Source organism: Mobula birostris, chromosome 16 (genome assembly GCF_030028105.1).
Source record: "Mobula birostris isolate sMobBir1 chromosome 16, sMobBir1.hap1, whole genome shotgun sequence".
NCBI classification, from domain to species: Eukaryota; Metazoa; Chordata; class Chondrichthyes; order Myliobatiformes; family Myliobatidae; genus Mobula; species Mobula birostris.
Genome location: NC_092385.1, coordinates 14,798,552 through 14,806,030, shown reverse-complemented (window position 1 = coordinate 14,806,030; position 7,479 = coordinate 14,798,552).

Genomic DNA, 7,479 nt, shown 5'->3' with positions numbered 1-7,479 from the left:
TGCCTCAAAAAGGCAGCATCCATCATTAAGGACCCCCATCACCCAGGTCATGCCTTGTTCTCATTGCTATCATCAGGAAGGAGGTACAGAAGCCTGAAGGCACACACTCAATGATTTTGGAACAGCTTCTTCTCCTCTGCCATCCGATTTCTGAATGAACATTGAACCCATGAACACCACCTCACTACTTTTTTTTCTGTATTTGCGCTATTTATTTAATTGATCTAATTAATACATATACAATTACTGTAATTCACGTTTTCTCCATTATTATGTATTGCATTGAACTGCCTCTGCAAAAATAGCAAATTTCACTACATGTGCCAGTGATATTAAATCTGGTTCTACTTAGGAAAGTAAATAGACTGAAGAGCGTGATCAGACAGTGAATGGCGGTGCTAGCTCAAAGGGCTGAATGGCCTACTCCTGCACCTATTGTCTATTGTCTATTGAATTAGAGTGTGCGAATTCAATGCCAACTGGAAAGGGAATGTGTAACCATGTTTCTGGTTATTTATGACTAATGCACAATAGCTGGGCAATGTACTCAGTTTGGATCTGACTTTCAAAAACAAATATTATTTTGCATGGAGCATGAAAGCAAAATAAAGTAATTCTATTTTGTGACATATTAGACAGTAAGACATAGGAGCAGAATTAGGGTATTCAGACATCGAGTCTGCTCTGCCATTACATCTTGACTGATTAACCCTTCTTCCCAAGCCCGTTCTCCTGCTGTCACCCCATAATCTTTGATGCACTTTCTAAACAAGAACCTATCAACCTCCACTTTAAATATACTCTATGACCTGGCCTCCTCAGCCATATGGTAATGAATTCCATAGGTTCAACGCCCTCTGGCAAAATACATTCCTCCCTATCTCTATTCTAAAGGGACGTCCTTTTATGCTCATTAGATTAAGCAAAGCCTAGAATTGTTCAAATAACTCAGATTAATAGAATGCTAATTAAAGGACGTTAATATCAGCAATTCTAGAAGGCAGCCCACACTACCACCGCAGGGCAGTTCAGGGAGGGCAAGAAGTGCTGGTTTTGCTAGCAACACGCTGACTCTGAAAATGAACGGTAAAAACAGTGTTTTGTCTAAGACTGAACTATAAGAGTGGAAGCGCTTACACTGACAAGTTCTCCTCCATGCCTGATAATATTTTCCTTCGTTAAGTCAGAGATCATGTCCTTTACTTGTGAAAAGCACGCAAAAACAGCAAGACGGCCATTAAAATTGGTTTTCCTCTTGTCCATGGAGACCCAGATCATGGGAGCAGCTCAGATTGTCCTACTCATTATTGCCATCTCTCAGTCTGCTCACTGCGAATAGGCTTTGAATCCAAAGGCTCAAAGCTGAATTCATGGCACAAGAGGGCTCAGCAGGTAAGAGGAAATAAAATGAGTTGAGACAAAAATCATAACTTTAGTAAGACCTGTAATAACATAATATTTTGTGAGGAAATGGTTTTTTAAAAAAAGTCCCCAGCTATAAAAAGAAACCACCACATACCTTCCCATTTTGAGAATAGGTACAGAATGTTTAAGAAAAGCAAAACCGCCTCCTTCAAACACATAGAAAGCTTGTAGTTTGCTAAATAAATACAAAAGAAATTTGCAAGAGATCCAAGAAACTAATTCTTCTTAGGTTTTGAAATGACTGGCTTCCAATGCAGTTTGGTGTGTTCTGAAATGTTGTTTTGAAGCTAATGTGAAAACCCTGAAAAGTCCCGTACAGGTGAAAAGTTCAAAGTAAATTTATTATCACAGTACATGTACGTCACCATATACAACCCTGAGATTTATATTCTTGTGGGCATATTCAATAAATCTATAGAATAATAACCATAACAGAATAAATAAAAGACTGCCCAATCAGCGTGTTCAACCAGAGTGCAGAAGACAACAAACCGTGTAAATAGAAAAAGAAGAAATAATAATAATAAATAAGCAATAACTATCGAGAATATGAGATGAAGAGTCCTTGAAAGTGAGTCCATTAGTTGTGGGAATATTTGAATGATGGGCAAGTGAAGTTGAGTGAAGTTATCCCCTTTGATGGTTGAGGGGTAGTAGCTGTTCCTGAACCTGGTGGTGTGAGTCCTGAGGCTCCTGTACCATCTCCTTGATGGCAGCAGTGAGAAAAGGGCATGTGCTGGGTGGGGGTCTCTGATGATGGATGCTGCTTCCCTGCGACAGTATTTTATGTAGATGTGCTCTGTGGTAGGGAGTACTTTACCCATGATGGACTGGGCCAAACTCATTACACTTTGTTGGATTTTCCATTCGAGGGCATTGGTGTTTCCACACCAGGCTGTGATGCAGCCAGTCAATATACTCTCCACCGTACATATACAGAAGTTTGTCAAAGTTTTAGATATCATGCAGAATCTCCATAACCTCCTAAGGATGTAGAGGCACTGCTATGCTTTCTTCATAATTACACTTATGTGCAGGCCCAGGACAGGTCCTGTGAAATAATAACACCGAGGAAATTAAATTTGCTAACCTTCTCTGATCCTCCGATGAGGACTGATTCATGGACTTCTGGTTTTCTTCTCCTGAAGTCAATAATCGGCTCCTTAGTATTGCTTACTCTGAGGTTGTTGTAACCAAATTTTCAATCTCCCTTCTCTATGCTGATTCATCACCACTTTGATTTGGCCTCTGGCAGTGGTACCATTAGTAAACTTGAATATGGCATTGGAGCTGTGTCAGCCACACAGTTATAATGAAAAGCAGGGGACTAAGCACACAGCCTTATGGTGCACCTGTGCTGATGGAGATTGTGGAGATGTTGGTGCCAATCCGAATTGAATGAGCTATGCAAGTGAGGGGACCCAGGATCCAATTGCACAAGGAGGTATTGAGGCCACGATCTTGGATCTTATTGATTAGTTTTGAGGGGCTGATGGGAAGAATGCTGAGCTGTAGTCGATAAAGAGCATCCTGGTGTATGCATTTTTGCTGTACAGATGTTTCAAGGCTGAGTGAAGAGCCAATGAGGTGAAATATGCTGTGGACCTGTTGTGCTGGTAGGAAAATTGGAGCGGTTCTCAGGCCAATCTCTCTAAATATTTAATCACTGTGGAAGCAAGTGCTACAGGATGATAGTCATTGAGCAGGTCACCATGCTCTTCTTGGGCACCAGTATGACTGAAGCCTGCTTGAAGCAGATGGGTATCACACACTGCTGAAATGAAAGGTTAAGGGTCTCAGTGAACACTCCAGCCAGTTGATCAGCACAGGTCTTTAGTACTTGGCCAGGTACCCCGTCTGGGTTGAATGCTTTTTGTGGGTTCATCCTCCTGAAGGCTGCTTGCATGTTGGCCTCAGAGACTGAAATCACAGGATCACTGGGGGATGTGGGAGTTCCTGATGGCTCTTCCATGTTTTGATGATCAAAGCGAGCATAGAAGGCATTGAGCTCATCTGGACGGGAGGCCCTGCTGTCACACAAGTTGCTTAATTTAACTTTATGAGGTGATAATATTCAGGCCCTTCCACAACAGTCGAGCATCCTTCATTGCTTGAACAAACATGAGGAAATTTGCGAAGCTGGAAATCCAAAGCAACATGCACAGAATGCTGGAGGAGCTTAGCAGGTCAGGCAGCTTCTATGGAAATGAATAACCAGCCATTGTTTCAGGTCAAGACCCCGCAGCAGTCCTGATGAAGGGTCTTGGCCTGAAATGTCAACTGTTTGCTCTTTTCCATAGATGCTGCCTGGCCTGCTGAGTTCCTCTAGTATTTTCGGTGTGTTGCTTCATTGATTCAAGTTTAGTCAGGAATTGTCCAGAACTGCCACTTCGTTCGTGAGTTGGCTTTCCAGAGATTGTACCAGGACCTCTTGCAACTTTCTTGGTCACCAGACGTGAATGCCTCTGATCTGGCTCTCAGCAGACTGCAGATATCATGGTTCATCCAGGGCTTCTGACTGGGGAAAACTCTAACTGATTTTCTGGGGACACACTTGTCTACAGCTATTTTAATAAAACAGAAGATGTGGAGAATTGTCCACCTTTCCTCTTTCCTATTCTCTCAAGTACTCTGGTTTCCTCCAATAGCAAAAAGAAATGGTAGTATGTTAACTTGTGGCTTATTTTAAATTGTTCCTAGTGAAGGTAGGCAACAAGAGAACTGGGAGAGTTGATGGGGAATGTGAGAAAGAGAGTAAGATACAGGGAGACAAGGTCAATTCTGAGAACTGACATTGGGCTGAATGCCTTTCTTCTATGTCATAAGGATACGTAAAAGATATGATTAATGAAGAAATAAAAACTCTTGAAAGTATTGTTCAAAAAAATCTGTAAAACTGGATTTGGCAACCTATCAACCTTTCTCAAAAACTAATATCCTAAACCTATTTGGCAAGCTGATCATGAAGAAACATGATACAGATTGTACATCCACTAATGGATATATCAAGACAGCATAACTTGAGTAGTCAAAAATGAAACGGTCTCATACTTAGTGCAGTGGACTATTGAGGATAACCAATGGAGGGGGGCGGGATATGAGGAGATGAGGGATGCGAGGGCCATCAACAGATGGAACTACAGTTGAGTAGAGGTTAATATAATCATAAACACAAGAGATACTGGAAATGTTGAGCAACGCAAGTAAAATGCTGGAGGAACTCAGCAAGTCAGACAGCATCTATGGAGGGCCTCCACAGATGATGATGCCTGAATTGTTGAGTTCCTCCATGTAATTCAGATTGAGTTCCAATCTAGTCAACTGACTTGAAGAAGCGTGTTGGATCCAGACTGACGAAAGGACACACACAGAGGATTTCAGCTATGTTGGGTATTTGTGAGAGTATGTATAAATTGACCTAAAGGTACTTTCAGTGATCTGTAAGAATTACAGGAACATTTGCCTTATAAATCAGAATTGAACCTTAGAAATTTGAAAACAGTTAGAAAGACTCAATTCCTACATATCCTAAGGGGACTTTGCATTTTAAGACAGATAATGGTCAATAGAGGTGCTTATATTTCTGAACTAATGATGGAAAACTATGCTGGGAAGATGAAAGAGGGATGGGTACAGGATACTGGTAAGATATGGAGTCCACACAAAAGGCATTGAAATGGTTTAAAGCGGGGTCCCTAACCTTTTTTGCACTGCGGACCGGTTTAATATTGACAATACTCTTGCAGACCGGCTGACCCGGGGGGGGGGGGGGGGGTAGGGTTGCCTACGGACAAGAGTAGCAGTGAAATACGTTGGGTTTACCCCGAGAAAGACTACAATGATCATGAAGCCTTGTGCGGGCACCGGTGCGCATGTGTGTACGTGCCGATTTTTTTCTACAAATCATTTTTGGCGATTCTGTTCGCGCGGGGTGGGGCGTTAATCACGACCAGAATATAGGTGGTAAGTGGCTAATACACTCAATTTCGTTTCTAAAAGGGTTTATCTAATGAATTTAATATTAAACACACAGCGCATATTTTCCTCGCATGAATATAGTGATAAGTCAATTAGCAGGGGAGGACGGGGGAGCTTGAAGTAAGTGTTGAACAAACTTACAGTAGAAGTGGTAGAGGCAGGTTCGATATTATCATTTAAAGAAAAATTGGATAGGTATATGGACAGGAAAGGAATGGAGGGTTATGGGCTGAGTGCAGGTCAGTGGGACTAGGTGAGAGCAGCGTTCGGCACGGACTAGCAGGGCAGAGGTGGCCTGTTTCTGTGCTGTAATTGTTATATGGTTATATAAGTCACTTAAAAGTCAATAGTATCATGACATTTTAAGTTACATTTGGATATTAAACACACAGCACATATTTTCCCCGTATGAACATATAAAATCATTGCAACACACCAATATTGCTGAATCAGTGGGAGCCCTGGGCTTGTTTCCCTGCAACAAGACGGTGCCATTGAGGGGTAATGGGAGACAGCGATACTCGAAGGGGGTTCCTTATGTCCAGTCTATTCTGCAATTTAGTTTTCATTGCATTCATTGCAGAGATATGTTGGAAACGGAAGCAATGTTTTCAGTGCTTTCGTGGCTATCTCAGGATTTTTAGCCTTGACTCTGACCCAGAATGCTGGCAGAGATGTTATGTCAAACATACTTTTCAGCCCGCTGTTATTTGCAAGCTGGAGGAGTTGATCTCTTTCCCGCGCTGACATGGATGACGCGTGGGTAATGACCTCGCGTGCATAATGACCTTGCATGCTTAATGACCTCACGTGCGTAATGGCTCAACGGCAGGCGTGACAGGGAATGAGGAAAGGTTTTCTCGCGGCCTGGTAGCACATGCTTTGCGGTCCGGTGGTTGGGGACCGCTGGCTTAAAGGTTCTATAAAATGTTGGAAACAGAAGGCACTACAGATGTTGGAATTAGATCAACAGGAAGGAAAGGTTGTAAGATTAGAGGAAGGGGTTGAAGAGAAGTATTTATGTTGCCAAACCACTGAAGGAATTACATGGAGAGATATGAGAGGACAGATTTAAAGAAGGGTATTTTTCTGCATTTACAATGTGAACCGATGGCAAATGTCCAAGGAGCCAGGCATGGCACAGGGAGTTTGAATGATATAATGCCGAAGTTGAAAGTGCAGAGGAAGAAGTGAGTAATGCAAAGGCTGCTTTTGGGATTCTAAAGATTCAAAAAGATAAAGAGGGAGTTTGTGCAAGTAATCAGAATCAAAGAGCAGAACGGAAAGCACAAGTCCAGCAGCAATAAAAAAAAAATCCAGTCCTGATCAATGGTCTTGGCTCAAAACATCAACTGTTCATTTCTCGCCATGGATGCTGCCTGACCTGCTGAGATCCTCCAGCATTTTGTGTGTTGCTCAAGATTTGCAGTTTCTTGTGTCTGCCTATCTACGATGGAACCCTATGGGACAGAAAGGTGAATGTTGACTGGGGACCACCAGTTATGTACCTGCAAGACAACATAGATACACAGATTGATGATGGAATAGAGCATGAGAATGTCCACTGACCACTGCTCTGCGGGTCAATGCTAGGCAAAGATGGAATATGATTGTGGTAACATTTAGTAAGTTACGTTGTGGTAACGTTCTGAAAATGTCTGCAGAGAATTATCTTGTGACCCAAGCTGACATTCCCGACAATAAGTTACTGTTGTTCTTGGGTGCAATTCATTCTTCATATTGTTGGTGAACTTAGAGGTATTAATCAGCTCCCCCACGCAAATTATGTTTGATATATTGTGAATCTGGAACCAACCACTAACCCTATTGATACTGGACTTGTTATCAGCTGCCATCCCAAGACCCATTCACTTTCACTGAGATTTCTGTTGATCACCCAATTTTTCATCTGTGAAATACATAATACATCCAATCCCGTATGTTTTGGAGGGCAATTATTTGTAGCTCATTATTTGAGATACAGCCTACTACAGTAATATCATCTGTAAATTAGTAGATGGCGTCAGAGTGGAATCTGGCCATGAATGATATGGAGAGTAGAGTAAGAGACTAAGG